The following is an 18,212-nucleotide window of genomic DNA, read 5'->3' as shown; positions in this document are numbered from 1 at the left end:
TTCATCGCTCTCTCTGTGGAGTCGTGCAGTGTTCTCTCTGTGGAGTCAATCTGTGCTCTCTCAATGGAGTTGTTCTGTGCTCTTTGTGTGGCGTTGTCTTCTTCTTGGATATTACTGTCATCCAATGTCTCGACGATCTGCCATGGCATCATGGTATTGGATTAATCTACCATGAGTAGAGTCGTGTTGAGGTTTGCAACCGTGGTGCTGATGCTCTGGTCAGCATATCCAAATAACTCCGCCAACTCAGCCATGTCTGAGTAGTATTGTTCGAAAAACAAATCATCATTTTTTGTTTCAAATTTGTTTTTGTTCTCTTCACTTTGGGTGGTGCAGACTGGTTGTTCCAGGGTGTTGTGAAAGTTAATTTCAACTGCTAGTGTTAATTCAGCATTATTCTGTATTTTGAGGTAAGAAAATTGGGTTTTACAGCTTTAAGTTTCTTGTTTTCAATTTTCGGGCATTTCCCTTTTAATTGGGCGTGGTCCGGGACCTCTGACATCATGACGCTCGTGACATCATGCGTAGGAATTGATTGCGCATGCGCAAATCGATCTTCCTTTACTCTGTGGCTTTTTGTACACTGCACAGGCGCGGCTTGCGCATGCGCAGAAGGCAAAACAGCTGATTTTAACAGCGCATGTGCGGCTTCTGTTCCCTACGTATACATAGACGCAGATTTTCATCTTTTGTTCCCCAGAGACTGTAAAATGTGCTCAGACGCCATTTTACAGTGGATTTCAGCTTTTTTTCGTTGTAAAAAGTTCAAGTTACTTTTTTCTTTTGATCTGGACTTTTCAATCGCGATTTTCAGAGTTAACCCTTTCTGTCTGGTTTTGATTGTTTGGGTTCTGCATCACTCATTCCCTGTGCAATTTGGTCTCTGGGCATTGAATGTTTTAAAGCAACATTGTTACTGATGTTATAGTAGTCTTCAAATTTTTTCAGTATTACTTGGTGCTGTCTTCACCTTTCAAGCATTTAAAGCAATTATAGATTTTTCTAGCTTTCTGTCCCGCTGTTGCGAGTAGCAGCGCTATTTTTGTTGCATCAGAGACTGCTTTCATATCATTTGCTACGATACATATCTCGAACATTTGTTTAAAGCTTTTCCAGTTATTACTCAAATTAACGGTTGTTTCCAGCTGCGGTGGGAGTCCAAATTGCAGTAAATCAGCGAAGTCTTCCAACGTCTTTCTTGCCATTTTGGTCTTTCTGTCTCTGCAGCTTGTGTAATCTTATAGTAAGCGTTCTGAAGCCAGTCCTGGTACCATGTGTTGTTCCTTTGTCTTAATGAAGCTTGTAGTCTTAAAGTTGAAGTAGATGCTTTATTGTGAGTTTGTTCTCTCTTCAGTGCTTAACTTAATGTTACATCTGTGCTGCTAGTCTGTCTTGCTACCAACTCCCGTTCCTGTGAAGTGTGTCCTGACTTCCTGTTCGTGTGTATTTATACCTCTTCCGTGCTCCCTCTAGTGCTTGCTCAGTTGTATTGCATCTACACAGATGTACAATCACCACAGATTTATGATCATTAGGAAAGATACAGCTTAATCCAGGATAGTCATCACGGATTTGTGAGGGGTACATCTTGCCTCGCAAGTTTGATTGTATTCTTTGAGGAGGTAGCTAAGTACAAAGATGAAGGTAGAGCAGTTGATGTATACATGGATTTTAGTAAGGCGTTTGATAAGGTGCCCCATGGTGGGCTCATGCAGAAAGTAAGAAGGCATGGCACAGAGGGAAATTTGGACAATTGGATTAGTAACTGGCTATCACATCGAAGACTCTTAGGTGGTGGTATATGATAAATTTTCATCCTGGAGCCCAGACACCAGCGTGTACCACACGGTCCTCTGCTATTTGTGTTTTTTTATCAATGACTTGGATGATGGATTTGAAGATTGGGTTCGTAAATTTGACGATGACACCAAGATTGGTGGAGTAGTGGATAATGTGGAGGGCTGTTGTAGGCTGCAAAGAGACATTGATAGGATACAGAGCTGGGCTGAAAAGTGGCAGATGGACTTTAGCTCTGATAAGTGTGAGGTGATTAATTTTAGTGGGACAAATTTGAATGCGGATTAAATGGTTAACGGCAGGGTGTTGAAGAATGTGGAGGAGCAGGGCAATCTCGGAGTTCATGTCCATAGATCTCTGAAAGTTGCCACCCAAGAGGATAGAGCAGTGAATAAAGCCTATAGCGTGTTAGCATTTATTTTAAAAAAATTATTTTAATTCAAATTTTTGTCAAAAACATAATTTTTCCATAACCGTTCGCAACAATTAGCAAAACAAACTAAATGTTAACCGTTTATACAAAGAAAAGAACAATACAATGTAGCAATTCACCCCCCCCCCCCTCCGCCGGATGCTGCTGCTGCTGACCTTTACTGCTCTCCGAGAAAGTCGAGGAATGGCTGCCACCTCCGAGAGAACCCTGCCATGGACCCTCTCAAGGCAAACTTTCTTTTCTCAACTGAGAAACCCAGCCATGTCACTATCCCAGGTCTCTACACTCGGGGGCTTCGAGTCCCTCCACATTAAAAGGATCCGTCTTCGGACCACCAGGGAGGCAAAGGCCAACACGTCAGCCTTTTTCGCTTCCTGAACTCCCGGATCGTCTTACACACCAAAGATCGCTATCTCTGGACTCGGCACCACCCGCGTGTGTAAGATCTTGGACATTGTCTCAGCAAAACCACGCCAGAGCTCCTTAAGAGCCGGGCATGTCCAGAACATATAGACATGATCTGCAGGGCTTCCCGCACACCTCGCACATTTATCCTCAACCCCAAAGAGCTTGCTCATCCTGGTTGCCGTCATATGCACCCGGTGGACCACCTTAAACTGAATTAAGCTAAGCCTAGCACATGATGAAGAGGAATTGACCCTATTTAGGGCGTCCGCCCACAGGCCCACATCCCCACCTAGTTCCTCCTCCCATTTGCCCTTAAGCTCCTCTACTGGGGCTTCCTCCGCCTCCTGAAGTTCCCGGTAGATGACCTAGCCCTCCCCTACCCAGGTGCCGGAGACCACGCTATCCTGTATCCTGCATGGGGGTAGCAGTGGGAATGATACCACCTGTTTTTTCAGAAAAACGTGTACTTGAAGGTATCCGAAAGCGTTTCCAGGGGGCAAACTGAATTTCTCCTCTCGCGCTTTCACGCTGGGAAAGGTCCCGTCTATGAACAGGTCCCCCATCCTTTTAATGCCTGCTCTATGCCAGCTTTGAAACCCTCCGTCTATCTTGTCCAGGACAAATCTGTGATTATTACGTATCGGGGTCCAGACTGAGGCTCCCTCCGCCCCCTGCGTCTTTTCCACTGACCTCAGATCTTTAATGCCGCTGCTGCCACCGGACTAGAGGAGTAACGGGCCGGCGAGAACAGCAGAGGTGCCATCACAAGTGCCCCGAGGCTGGTACCTTTACATGAGGCCGTCTCTAGCCGCTCCCACGCCAACCCCTCCCCCAATACCCATTTCCTAATCATGGCCATGTTAGCCGTCCAATAGTAGCTGCAAAAGTTCGGCAGCACCAGCTCTGCCCCCCCCCCCCCTCCGGACTGTGCTCTAGGTACAGTCTCTTTACTCGCGGGTCTTATTTGCCCATACGAATCTCGAGATGATCTTGTTCACCCGCTGAAGAAGGACTTGGGGATGAAGATGGGAAGGCACTGGAAGAAATGAAATGAAATGAAAATCGCTTATTGGCACAAGTAGGCATCAAATGAAGTCACTGTGAAAAGCCCCTAGTCACCACATTCCGGCGCCTGTTCGGGGATGCTCGTACGGGAATTGAACCGTGCTGCTGGCCTGCCTTGGTCTGCTTTCAAAGCCAGCGATGAACAGAAATCTGGGGAGGACCGTCATCTTAATGGTCTGCACCCTCCCCGCTAGAGATAGCGGGAGCATGTCCCACCTTTTGAAGTCCCTCTCCATCTGCTCTACCAGCCGAGATAGATTAAGCTTGTGGAGAGCATCCCACTTTCAAGCCACCTGTACCGAAAGCTCTTCTCGACCAACTTCAGCGGAAGCTCTCCCAGTCCCTTTTCCTCCCCCTCAGCTTGGATCACAAACATCTCGCTTTTCTTCTCATTTAGTTTGTACCCCAAGAAATTGCCGAAGTCCCTCAGAATCGGCATGACCTCTCCCATCCCCTCTAGTGGGTCCGAAATGTACAGGAGCAGATCATCCGCATAAAGCGAGATCTGATTCTCCCCCCCCGAACAACCCCCGCCAGTTCTTTGAGGTTTGCAGCGCTATTGCCAGCGGCTCTATCACAAGGGCGATTAATAACGGGGAGAGGGGGCACCCTTGCCTCGTCCCCCGGTGGATCCTAAAGTATTTCGACCTCACCCTGTTCGTGCACACACTTGTCAGAGGCCTGGTAGAGTAGCTGGACCCAACCTATGCTCAACCAACCTCACCGAATCCAAACCTTCTTAGCGCTTCCCACAGGTACTCCCATTCTACCCGGTCAAAGGCTTTCTCCGCGTCCATTGCCACCACCACTTCTGCCTCCCCTCCCTCTGAGGGCATCATGATGACGTTTAGGAGCCTCCGTACGCCTGCCCTTGATGAAGAATGTCTGATCCTCCCCTATCACCCCAGGGACACAGTCCTCAATCCTAGCAGTGAGATCTTGGCCAGCAGTTTGGCATCTACGTTCAGGAGCGATATCGGTCTATAAGATCCACACTGTAGCGGATCTTTCTCTCACTTGAGGATGAGTGAAATCGAAGCCTGTGACATTGTTGGGGGGAGGGTCCCTCTCTCTTTGGCCTCATTAAAGGTCCTTAGTAGGAGTGGGCACAGCAGTTCTGAAAATTTCTTATAGAATTCTACAGGGTAGCCATCCGGCCCCGGGGCTTTGCCCGACTTCATGTTCCCTAACCCCTTTACCATCTCCTCCAGCTCTATCGGGGCCCCAAGTCCCTCCACCAGATCCTCTTCCACCTTTGGGAACCTCAGTTGGTCCTTGAATTGCTTCATCCCCCCCCCCCCCCCCAACAGGGGCTCTGACTCATACAATTTACCGTAAAATGCCCTAAAGACTTTGTTCACCCCCTCTGGGTCTATGACGGTGTTGCCCTCCTTATCCCGTACTTCCCCAATTTCCCTGACCGCCTCCCTCTTGCGAAGTTGGTGCGCCAGCATTCTACTCGCTTTCTCCCTGAGGCACTCTCAATTACGACGCGAGAGCGAGGTCAGTAATCAGAGGCTTTAATATACAGAGAACAGGACTGCATTCGAGAGAAGTGTGCTCGCCACATGGAGCCTTATCCTATATACTGTTTCCTGGGGGCGTAGCCAGAGGCGGAGTCCCCCAGGGTTCCAAGCCTCTTAAAGAGGCAAGGTATTAAAGGTAAATACCGATCATCACACTCTCCGTATTCGTAGACAGCCCCTTTGGCCTTGCTCAGCTGTGCTATCGCCTTCCCAGTGGTTAGCAGGTCAAATTCCGCCTGCAACCTCCAGGGCTCTTTCAGTAGCCCCGTCTCGGGGTTCTCCGCGTAGCTCCTGTCTACTCTGAGTATCTCCCCGACTAGCCTTTCTCCCTCTGCTCTTCTCTCTATGGGATCTGATAGAGATCCCCCTCTGATAACTGACTTCAGGGCCTCCCACACTGTGGACGCCGCTACATCCCCCATATCATTAGTTTCCAAGTAATTCTTGATGTTCCTCCTTATCCGCCCACAAACCTCGTCATCTGCCTGCAGCCCCACATCTAGCCTCCATAGTAGGGGCTGACCTCTCTCCTCCCCAAGCCGCAAACCCACCCAGTGTGGAGCATGATCGGAGACTGCAATGACTGAGTATTCTGCCCCCTCCAGCCTCTGGATCAACGCCCTGCTCATCACAAAGAAATCTATACGGGAGTAGACTTTGTGGACATGGGAAAAGAAAGAGAACTCTTTTGCCCTTGGTCGGGCGAATGTCCACAGTTCTACACCCCCCCCCCCCCCCCCCCCCTCCCACCTGTTCCATGAATCCCCTCAGTTCTTTAGCCGCCACTGGTTGCTTCCCCGACCTGGGGTTTGACCGGTCCAGTACAGCTGTGTTAAAGTCACCCCCATAATCAGATTGTGTGAGTCTAAGTCCGGAATTTTACCCAGCGTGCGTCTCATAAATTCCACGTCGTCCCAGTTCGGGGCGTAAAAGTTCACTAGCACCACCTGAGTCCCCTGCAGTTTCCCGCTGATCATTATGTATCTGCCCCCCTTGTCAGCTACAATATTCCCTGCCTCAAAAGCCACCCGTTTGCTGACCAGGATTGCTACTACTCTGGTCTTTGAATCCAGCCCCGAATGGAACAACTGGCCCACGCACCCTTTTCTCAATCTTGTTTGGTCCACAAGTTTTAGGTGCATCTCCTGTAGCATGGCTACGTCTGCCTTTAACCCCTTTAGGCGCGAGAACACGCGAGCCCTCCTAACTGGCCCATTCAGGCCCCGCACATTCCACGTGATCAGCCTGGATGGGGGGCAACACCCCCCCCCCCCCCCTCCCCCGCTGACTAGCCATCTTCCTTTTTCGGCCAGCCACGAGCCCACGTCCCCCGCTTATTCGAGCCCTCCCATTGGAGGCCCCTTCTCCGACTCTCCCTCTGTTCTCCCATGTTTGCACCTTTTGTGTCAGCTATTGTCCTTATGCTAACCTTTATTATCAAGACTACTCCTCATTTTCTTATTTTTAATATAAATTTAGAGTACCCAATTCATTTTTCCAATATAGGGGCAATTTAGTGTGACCAATCAACCTACCCTGCACATCTTTGGGTTGTGGGGGTGAAACCCACACAAACATGGGGAGAATATGCAAACTCCACATGGACAGTGACCCAGAGCCATTTTAAAAAAAATATAAATTTAGAGTACCCAATTCATTTTTTCCGATTAAGGGGCAATTTAGTGTCGCCAATCCACCTACCCTGCACCTCTTTTGGGTTGTGGGGGTGAAACCCACGCAAACATGGGGAGAATGTGCAAACTCCACATGGACAGTGACCCGGGATTGAACCTGGGACCTCGGCGTCGTGAGGCAACAGGGCTAACCCACTGCACCACCGTGCTGCCCTACTCCTCATTTTCCACTCCTGTCTTATTGAAATGCTGTGTAACTTGGAATATTTATTTTCCAATCTTTGTCACCATGGGCTGCATTTACAAGTAATCTATTCCCTACACCCCTGACCATAGCGCACTGTTGCTTCACAGCGCCAGCATCCCAGGTCCGATTCCTGGCATGGGTCACTGTCTGCATGTTCTCCCTCTGTCTGCGTGGGCTTCCTCCGGGTGCTCCGGTTTTCTCTCAAGTCACTAAAGACATACTGTTAGGTGAATTGGACATTCTGAATTCTCCCTCGGTGTACCCGAACAGGCTCCGGAATGTGGCGACTAGGGGCTTTTCACAGTAACCTCATTGCAGTGTTAACGTAAACCTACTTGTGACAATAAAGATTATTATTACTATTATGTCTGTCGTCAGCCTGCCCACCCAAACATATAGTTACCCTGCAGCAATACTATGCTAGCAGCAGCCTTACTTGTTTGAGTGCAACTTTTACTCCCTTATGTGGGAAGAGACCCTGCCCGAGAGATCTGTCAGTCAATTTGACTGGTCAGCAGCACCAGGTGGCCACTGCTGGGACTATAGGTAGCCCCTGAGGAAGAACCTGCACTTGTGTCTGGGATTTTGGATCGTTCTGGCTGGCAGACCCCAAGGAGGCATTGGGGGCTGGGTTTGAGAGGCCAAAGAGGGAGGGGTACCTCCAGTGGGCCAAAGGAGATAAAGCTGCTCCACACACAGTCACCTGACTTCATTTATACCCTACCTAATAATTTTATTATCTGCACTACTGCAGATGGCAAAGAGGAGGGCACTGACCTGGTCCTTGTAGGATTTTTTGCTAGTCCTGAAGCAATTCTGTATCTGGTAAGCCTATGACACCAGTTCTGCCACTTCTTGGCTTGATCCGGCCTTCCAAATGTTTGAAATACTTAAGAGCCACTTTAGAAGAAAAGGAGAACAAAAGAGTTGATTATAAAAAAGAGAAGGAAGGGTAAGAGAAGAGTCGAGGACACAGTTGGTCGACCGGGCAGCAGCTGAGACAGTGGAGACACAAGCATCGGCAATAAGGCCAATATACAAGAACACACACAGAGTAGGAGGCATTGCTTCAAAAGACTGAAAGAGTTGATTATTCAAAGACCAGTCAGAAAACCGGTCTGTCAAAAAATGAAACAAGATCACGTATTCGGTCAGGGTTCAGGAGACCAACAAGAAGATGTTCATCGTACTTCTCTGGAGCCAATTTCTCCAAAATGGGGATCATTTCTTCAGTTACCAGTTGGCTGTTTGTGGTGGTATGATTTGCATAGCTGTCTGCCATTGGTGCAGAACACCGGCTTACCATTGGCCCTGGTCGGTCATGTGCCTCTCGACCGATTGGTTGAGACCAGTCATGTGACGGCTCTCCGATTGGTCGAGAGGCTGAGTTAACCACGCCTCCATACCGAGGTATAAATAGTCAGAACGCCCGGCGGTCGTCCATTTATTGTAGTCGACCGCAGGGTTAAGTTCTAGCTTATTAAAGCCTAACTTTTGTACAGCAACTCGTCTCGCGTTCAATTGATGGCTCATCAATTTAATAAGCTAGATTTTTGAAGATGGAGTTCCAATTCAAGCCCGAATGGCTCCGCATCAGCCCGCAAACTCAGAACGCAGCAGAAATTTTTCAACATTGGCTGGCATGTCTCGAAGGATACCTGGAGTCTGCAACCAGCCCCCCCACCATGGCACAGAAGCTTCACATCCTCCACTCCAGCGTGGGCACAGCAGCCTACGCGATGATCAAGGAAGAGAAAGATTACGATGCCGCCATGCTTAAGCTGAATGGACAATTTCGTAAACCAGTCAACAGAGTATTCGCCCGACATCTGCTGGCCACCAGACAACAGCTCCCCGGTGAGTCGTTAGACCAATTTTACCAGGCCCTCGCTATCCTGGGGAGGAATTGCTCCTGCCTCCAAGTTTGAGCTACGGAGCACATGGAACTGCTGATCAGAGATGCTTACGTGGTTGGGATGCAGTCCCTTGCTATCCGCCAGCGGATGCTGGAGAAAGACGACCTCAGCTTAACTGAGGCACGGTCTCTCTCCACCTCCCTGGAGGTCGCCGATTTAAACGCCCGCGCCTATGTCCCCAGCCGTCCTGCACCACCCTGGTCATCCTGGCACGCTTCCCCACCGCCATCCGCCACTCCCGACCTCCCTCAGGCCTCCGCCGCGGGACACCCCGACAAGTCCACGGGGCCCCGCTGCTATTTTTGTGGGTTCACGAAACACCCTCGCCCGCGTTGCCCAGCCCGCTCCGCCTTTTGTAAGAGCTGCGGGAAGAAGGGCCACTTCTCCTCCGTCTGCCAGGCCAAAACGGTCGCTGCTGTTCCGCGCAGTGACCAGGGATCCCCCCCTCCGGGCCCTTGCTGGCCCCTCCAGTACGCCGCGCCAATCTCTCCCCCTCCCGCCCCCAGGCCACTGCGCCCGGCCTGCGCGCCTCTCTCTCCCCTCCGGGCCCTCCCGGGCCCCTCCAGGACGCCGCGCCGATCTCTCCCCCCGGGCCCCTGCGCCCAGCCTGCGCGCTTCTCTCTCTCCTCCGGGCCCTTCCGGGCCCCTCCAGAGCACCGCAAAAACTCTCCACTCGCCACCCCTGCGCCTGGCCTGCGCGCCTCTCTGCCCCCGCTCCCAGCCGCTCCGGTCGGCTTGCCGGCACCGCTAACTCCGCCCCCCTCAACCGCGAGGGCCCCACGGGCGCCGCCGTCTTGGGGCGCCGACTCCACGTGCGGGTCCTGGGCGCCGCCATCTTGGGGCGCCGACCCCACGTGCGGATCCTGGGCGCCGCCATCTTGGGGCCCCGACTCCACGTGCGGGTCCTGGGCGCCGCCATCTTGGGATCCCGACTCCACATGCGGATCCTGGGCACCACCTTCCGGGACTGGCACGCAAGGTTCTTCCAGCATCTACTCGGACGACGACGAATATGGATTTTCTCCACGGCTCGCGGCCATTCAGCTCGACCAGTCACGTCCACGCACGCTCGCCAAAACGACAACGCTGATCTACCTCAATGGCCACGAGACGGGCTGCCTGCTGGACTCCGGGAGCACGGAAAGCTTCGTTCACCCTGCCACGGTAAGACACTGCGCGCTCCCTGTCCATCCTGTAAAACACAAAATCGGGTTAGCCTCAGGTTCGCACTCCGTCCGCATCACCGGGTGCTGCATCGCGGACCTCACGGTCCAAAGGAAGGTTTTTTAAAATTATGAACTCCTTGTCCTCCCTGACCTTTGCGCACCGGCACTCCTAGGACTGGACTTCCAGTGCAACCTGCAGAGCTTGACCTTCCAATTCGGCGGTCCTATACCCCCCCCTCACTGTCTGCAGCCTTACGTCCCTCAAAGTGGACCCCCCCTCCTTGTTTGCTAATCTCACCCCCGATTGCAAACCCGTCGCGACACGGAGCAGACAGTACAGCGCCCAGGACCGGTCCTTCATCAGGTCGCTGACGGAAGGGGTCATCGAGGGCAGCAACAGTCCCTGGCGAGCCCAAGTGCTGGTGGTCCGGACTGGGGAGTAAAACCGGATGGTCATCGACTATAGCCAGACCATCAACCGGTTTACGCAACTGGACGCGTATCCTCTCCCCCGTATTTCCGCCATGGTAAACGATATCGCGAAATACAAAGTCTTCTCCACTGTGGACCTTAAGTCCGCTTACCACCAGCTCCCCCTCCGCGCGAGTGGCCGCAAATACACCGCGTTTGAGGCAGATGGGCGCCTCTACCACTTCCTTAGGGTTCCATTTGGTGTGACAAATCGGGTCTCGGTCTTCTAACGGGAGATGGACCGAATGGTCGACAAGTACGGATTACGGGCTACCTTCCCGTATCTTGATAATGTCACCATCTGCGGCCACGATCAGCAGGACCATGACACCAACCTCCAGAAATTTCTCCAAACCGCAAAACTCCTTAACCTCACAATAAGGATAAGTGCGTGTTTAGCACCAACCGTCTAGCCATCCTCGGCTACGTGGTGCGTAAAGGAGTGATAGGCCCCGACCCTGAACGCATGCGCCCCCTGATGGAACTCCCTCTCCCCAATACCCTCAAATCCCTCAAACGCTGCCTGGGTTTCTTCGCTTACTACGCCTAATGGGTTCCCAACTACGCTGACAAGGCCCGTCCCCTCATTCAAACCATGACCTTCCCGCCGTCGACAGAGGCCTGCCAGGCCTTTAGCCGCATCAAAGCGGACATCGCAAAGGCCACGATTCGCGCCATCGACGAGTCCCTCCCCTTCCAGGTCGAGAGCGACGCATCAGAAGTGGCTCTGGCGGCCACCCTGAACCAAGTGGACAGACCCGTGGCCTTCTTCTCCAGAACTCTCCAGGCTTCCGAACTCCGCCACCCCTCTGTGGAAAAGGAAGCCCAGGCCATAGTCGAAGCGGTGCGACATTGGAGGCACTATTTGGCCGGCAGGAGGTTTACTCTCCTCACAGACCAACGGTCAGTAGCCTTCATGTTTGATAATGCACAAAAGGGCAAGATTAAGAACGACACGATCTTACGGTGGCGGATCGAGTTGTCCACGTACAACTATGAGATCTTGTATCGTCCTGGGAAGCTCAATGAGCCTCCTGATGCCCTGTCCCGCGGTACCTGCGCCAGCGCGCAGATAGACCGCCTCCGCTCCCTCCACGTGGACCTCTGCCATCCATGGGTGACCCGTCTCTACCATTTCATTAAGGCCCGCAACCTGCCTTTCTCCATCGCGGAAGTCAGGACAGTAACCCATGACTGCCACATCTGCGCAGAGTGCAAACCGCACTTCTACCGCCCCGAGTGCGCACACCTGATCAAAGCATCCCGCCCCTTCGAACGTCTCAGCATTGACTTCAAGGGGCCCCTTCCCTCTAACAACCGCAACATTTACTTCCTGCCGGTAATCGACGAATTCTCCCGCTTCCCCTTCACCATTCCCTGCCCCGACATGACCACATCGACCGTCATTAAGGCCCTCCTCTCCATCTTCTCCCTGTTCGGCTACCCCGCATACATACACAGCGATCGAGGGTCCTCCTTTATGAGCGATGAGCTGAGTCAATTCCTGCTCAACAGGGGCATTGCCTCTAGCAGGACGACCAGCTATAACCCCCAGGGTAATGGACAGGTCGAGCGGGAGAATGGTACCATCTGGAAGACCATACTACTGGCCCTCCGGTCCAGAGATCTCCCTATTTCCCGATGGCAAGAGGTTATCCCCGATGCCCTACATTCTATCCACTCACTCCTCTGTACTGCAACAAATCAGACACCTCATGAACGTCTTCTGGTCTTCCCCAGGAAGTCGTCCTCCAGATCCCTTCTCCCGACGTGGCTGGCCGCCCTCGGACCCATCTTGCTCCGGAAGCATGTGCTGAACAAGTCCAGTTACTCCACGCTAACCCGCAGTATGCGTCTGTGGAGTACCCCGACGGTCGGCAGGACACGGTCTCCCTCCGGGACCTGGCACCCGCCGGCGTGCGGCTTTCCCCCCCCCCTTCATGTGACGGCTCTCCGATTGGTTGAGAGGCTGAGTTAACCACGCCTCCATACTGAGGTATAAATAGTCAGAAAGCCCGGCAGTCGTCCATTTATTGTAGTCGACCGCAGGGCTAAGTTCTAGCTTATTAAAGCCTAACTTTTGTACAGCAACTCGTCTCGCATTCAATTGATGGCTCATCACTGTTCACAGTTGATTTGCTCGCAGCCAATTTGTCTGCTGTTGCATTCTCACTTTCAGCCTCTGCAACTCCATCCGAGAACTAGCACCACTCATCGTTGCCCTACACAGATTGGATGTTACTTGTTATCACCTTATCACGAATGCCAAATAAACTTTCATAGTCTTCTGGCTCATCATCTGATTCTTCACTTTCCTCATCGTAATCATCATCATTGCAATTGTCATCGTCATCTGCAATAACGTCTCTTGTGAAGTATAACACTGCTCATGGAATTATGTGTTCATGCAAGAAATTAACTATTTCAAAGTCAACAGTGAGTCTTGCCGCAGAACCTTCATCCAGTCCCCCATTCTCTGGAACTGCAGGAGGACTAAACAAATTGAAGAAAGAGTCATTTGGTACAGTTTACAATAAAATTAGGATACCCAATTATTTTTTTTTACCCAATTATTTTTTTCCCAATTATGGCAATTTAGCATAGCCAATCCAGCTAACCTGCACATCTTTGGGTTGTGTGTGTGAAACCCACACAGACACGAGGAGAATGTGCAAACTTTACACGGACAGTGACACAGGGCCAGGATTCCTGTGTGCTACCCTTAGTACAGTTTTCATAACTTTTTCACCAGTATGCCGACCCTTATGCGTCTGCTTCATTTTATGCGGTCTTCATTGTGATGTTTTTTCCTTTCCTTCCAGTTGTTGCTCGTTCTGGGTGCGTGTGCTTAACATTCAATTTGGCTCTGTTTCGTTCCTTAGCTCTAGAGTCGCCAGGTATCGTTAAGATACCGCCACAAGTTTCAAGTTCAAGTTCAAAGTAATAAATCCATACACCAGTTAGTAAGTTCAAACAAGACACGTTTATTATATTACAGTAATCTACTAATCATGCATATAAAACTATAAGACTAGGCTAATCCTACCACTAATAGGCCAAATACTTATCTGGATAAGGGGACTGCCGGATCAGGGAACAACGACCTCTAGCTTGTCCTGGGTCCGCAGGCTTCCAGTAGTTATGGACTAAAGGGGGTCAGGAGTGTCTACTCTCGTAGCGTGCATTGTGACTTACTTGTTGGCAGCTGCTGTCCAGACCTCTCCTCCTCAAGGTTCTTCTGCTGCAACGGTGTTCTGCTGGGAGGGCTGGCTGGTCAAGGAGAGGCTGGCAGAGAGAGCGAGCTGGGATCGGGGTCTCTGTTTTATACTTCTCTCAGGGTCTTGCGCCAACCTGGGCGGACCCTTTATACTCTCGCAATCGATTGGGTCTCTTTCCAATCGATTGATTTGAATTCCCCAATAACGGGACAGTATCTCGATCACTGGGGCGGTTCTTGGGACTCATTGTTTTGGGCTTCTTTGGCGCCGAAAAGTCTCGCCTTCCATTGAATGTATCGATTAGTGTTAACTTGTTTCTTTTGTGCCTGGGGATCGCCCGGTATCACCTCATTAATATGCTAACTGTTTATTTTCATAGCGTTGTCTGGTTTCGGCAACAGCCAAAACTGGTTTCTGCAGCAGTCCAGATATACAAGCGCTCTGCAAGCTGCTTGCTTTTTACAACATGTCCATTTTCCCTGCATTCCTTGCAATCTTCCATTTTGTGTTTGGGCAGTGGTCACCCCAGGTGGCTACACAGTTGACCCATCAAAAATCTGTCCTGGACCACCTACGTTGATGCTACCACCAAGAAAGCACAACAGCGGCTATACTTCCTCAGGAAACTAAGGAAATGTGACATGTTCACACTGACTCTGACCAACCTTTACAGGTGCACAATGGAAAGCATCCTATCTGGCTGCATCACAGCCTGGTATGGCAACTGCTAGGCCCAAGACCACAAGAAATTTCAGAGAATCGTGAACACAGCCCAGTCCATCACACAACCCGCCTCTCATCCATTGACGCTATCTACATCTCCCGCTGCCTGGGGTAAGCGGGCAGCATAATCAAAGATCCCTCCCACCTGGCTTATTCATTCTTCCAACTTCTTCCAGCGGGCAGGAGATACAAAAGTCTGAGAACAAACATGAACAGATTCAAAAACAGCTTCTTCCCCACTGTTAATAGACTCCTAAATGACCCTCTTATGGACTGATCTGATTAATACTATGCTTCACTCGATGCCGGTGTCTATGTATTTAAATTGTGTACCTTGTGTTGCCCTATTACGTATTTTAGACGATAAGACATAGGAGCAGAATTAGGCCACTCGGCCCATCGAGTCTGCTCCGCCTGACGAGGCTTATTTTCTTTTCATTAACTAAATGATCTGTTTGAGCTGCAAGCAGCAAATTACTTTTCACTCGATACACATGACAATAAACAAATCCAATTCAATCCAATCCAATCTGGCATCCTATAATTTCTGGTTCATCAAAGAAGAAAAAGTAGGACTTATCAGGCTGTGACTCCATCTGGTAAGTTCTTGTCACTGCTTCACTTGTGAAATACTCATTTGGCTCAAAGTTCAACTCTAGAGTAAAACTCATTGGCTGTTCTAGGATCTGAAATTTCACCTGTAAATCTTGTAAATACTTTAAGATAGTCTCATCATGCACCTGTATCATGTCACTGAGCAAATCCACATTTTTGAAGACTGTCAACCAGAATTCTGGAATTCCATTTGGCTCCTCCATCTGTTAATCTGGTTTATCTTCCTCCACCTGTCTGGAATGTACAGCCGCTCAACTAGGTTCAGTACCTCACACGCTTCTGCTCCTGTGATGGACTCCCATTCTGTGTCCACAATGGAAAATGTTATGGTGTGACTTCTGTTGTGTACCCATGCTTTAAGCTCACATGCATCTAATGTCACAATCTCCGTCCCATTGTAATCTCTAAGCAGACTTGTTTGATTTACGACTGTCAGTTTGACTCTCAGCCTGTTCAAATCTGAGCAACTGATAAGGTTGGCCTTCGCTCCCGTGTCAAACTTGCATTTAATTAAGGTGCCATTCAGCATCAGGACTGCACCTTCATCCGCAAGCAAGTTAGAAAACTATAGAAAGATTTGCCTGCCTTCTGAGTAAGCATGCAAAAAATATAACGCTCGAATGTTACATTTTTTTTCTGGGAGCAATGCCAATCAATGTATTTTATTACTTCATCGAAGCTCTTGCTTTCTGCTTCGCTGTCGAAAGCAAAGATACCAGAAATTTTGATGACATGAGGACCTGCTACTGTGAGCACCAATGCAATAAGCCTCTTATCGGGTTACGTCTGCAGGCCAAGGGCTGCAGCATAGAGTCTGAATTGCTGGTTAAAAACATGCCAAGTCGACTTCCGGTGGCGGCCATGGAGGAGTAGCTCGCACATTTGATAGCTCCCGCCTGTGACGGACGTTTTTTGGACCTTTTTCTCCCTTTTGTCCCCGGATTTTATTGGATGAATCGGTGGAGAGTGAGACGGTGAGAAGTCCCCGTTCAGTGCACAGAGAATTGGACCAGAAGTGGCCATATGAGAAGACAAAATTTTACAAGAAAAACGTGAGCAGAGCCGACAACGTGGGAAGACATGGCGGAGAAGCAGGGCTGTGATGACACAGTGGTCGACGGAGCAGCTAGTGAAGTTTGTGAGGAATGCTTCGCCAAGCTTAAGGACACCATGGACCCGATCAAGGCTTTGAATGATCAGGTGGTGCAGAATCAAGAAACCCATGGGTGTGCGATCGAGGAGGTGAAGAAAAAGGTGTCCGAGCACGAGGAATACATAACCGTGTTGGAGACCAATGTGGAGATGATGAATGAAATTCCAGAAAAGAATGCAGGAGAAGCTGGAGGACTTGAAGAACAGGTCCAGGAGGCAGAACCTGAGAATCGTTGGCCTCCCTGAGGTGAGTGAGGCCCTCGCGTCCGATCCCTATGTGATGAACATGTTGGAGAAGTTCATGGGGGCTGAGGCGTTCCCTCGGCCCCTGGAAGTGGATAGAGTGCATAGAGCCCTCGCGAAGAAGCCCCAAGCGAACGAGCCAAGGGAGATGGTGGTACGTATGCACCGGTTCCTGGACACGGAACACATTCTGCAGTTGGCCAAGAAAAAGCGGAGCAGCAGGAGGGAGAATTGTGAGCTGCGCATTTATCAAGACCTGGGCGTGGAGTTGGCCAAGAGGCGAGCCGGGTTTAATCGGACAAAATCGGCCCTCCTCAAGAAGGGGGTTAAGTTTGGGATGCTGTACCCAGTGCGTCTGTGGGTCACATATGAGGACTGGGAATTCTATTTTGAAACACCGGACAATGCATTGACTTTCATCAGGGAAAAAAGACTGGATTCACAGTGGGGGGCGAGCAGCTTGATATGGGGAGTTGGGTTTCTGGTACTGTTACCAGGGAGCGGAGGGGAGCTGCTTTGCTGACAGGGGAGGAACTGCTACTAGGAACAAATGGGAGGACGGGGATGGCGGATGCCCGAGGGCGGGCTCCAGGAGGCCGGGGACCCGAGCTGGAGGCTGGCTTAAAAAGGCTGAAGGCCAGTTGGCATGTGTGTGTGGGGTGGGGGTGCGTGGAGTCCCCCGAACAGGCTGCTTACATGGAACGTTAGAGGGCTGAATGGGCCGGTCAAGAGGGCTCGTATGTTCGTGCATCTGGGGGGGCTGAAGGCGGACGTGGCGGTTACAAGAGACACACCTAAAAATTACAGACCTGACTAGATTGAGGAAGGGGTGGGTTGGCCAAGTATTCCACACAGGGCTGGACTCAAAGACCAGGGGGCAGCGATTCTGATTAATAAACGGGTGGCATCTGAGGCAGAGAGAATCGTGTCAGACACGGTGGGGGGGGGGGGGGGGGCAGGTACATAATGGTGAGTGGGAAGCTGGAGGGGCTGTGGGTGGTACTCGTGAACGTATATGTTCCGAACTGGGACGATGTGGAAGTTATGAGGCGGGTGTTAGGTAAGATCCTAGACTTGGAGTCAAGTAATTTGATCATGGGGGGAGATTTTAACAGTCATTGATCTGGAATTGGACCGGTCAAAATGCAGGACAGGGAGGGTGCCAGCCTCGGCAAAGGAACTGAAGAGATTTATGGAACACATGGAGGTTTGGACGGCCATGAGCGAGGGAGTTTTCTTTTTCTCCCATGTCCACAAGGTATATTCTCGGATCGACTTTTTTGTTCTGAGCAGGGCTCTACTACCGGGGGTGGCAGATACTGAGTACTCAGCAATCGCAGTATCGGATCATGCCCCACATTGGGTGGACCTAGGGGTTAGTTTGGAGGGAGGACAACGCCTGCTATGGAGGCTGATGTGGGGTTGTTAGCAGACAAAGTGGTCTGTGGGCAGGTGAACAAGTCCATCCAGAACTACCTGGAAACAAATGATACGGGGGAGATCTCTGCAGCAATGGTCTGGGAAGCTTTGAAAGCAGTGGTCAGAGGGGAATTAATTTTGATATGGGCCCACAGAGAAAAGGTGGAACGAGCTGAGAG

The 18,212-nt window shown here is 50.8% G+C and overlaps 1 pseudogene; it reads right to left on the bottom strand.

Annotated features, from left to right (window-relative positions):
- Window positions 1-7,909: 7,909 nt before the first annotated feature.
- Window positions 7,910-15,422, bottom strand: LOC119969912 (annotated as a pseudogene).
- Between the last annotated feature and the right edge of the window lie 2,790 nt (window positions 15,423-18,212).

This window comes from Scyliorhinus canicula, chromosome 8 (genome assembly GCF_902713615.1).
Source record: "Scyliorhinus canicula chromosome 8, sScyCan1.1, whole genome shotgun sequence".
Lineage (NCBI taxonomy): Eukaryota > Metazoa > Chordata > Chondrichthyes > Carcharhiniformes > Scyliorhinidae > Scyliorhinus > Scyliorhinus canicula.
Note: the sequence above shows the minus strand (reverse complement) of the source record. Positions and strands in the feature narration are given on the sequence as shown.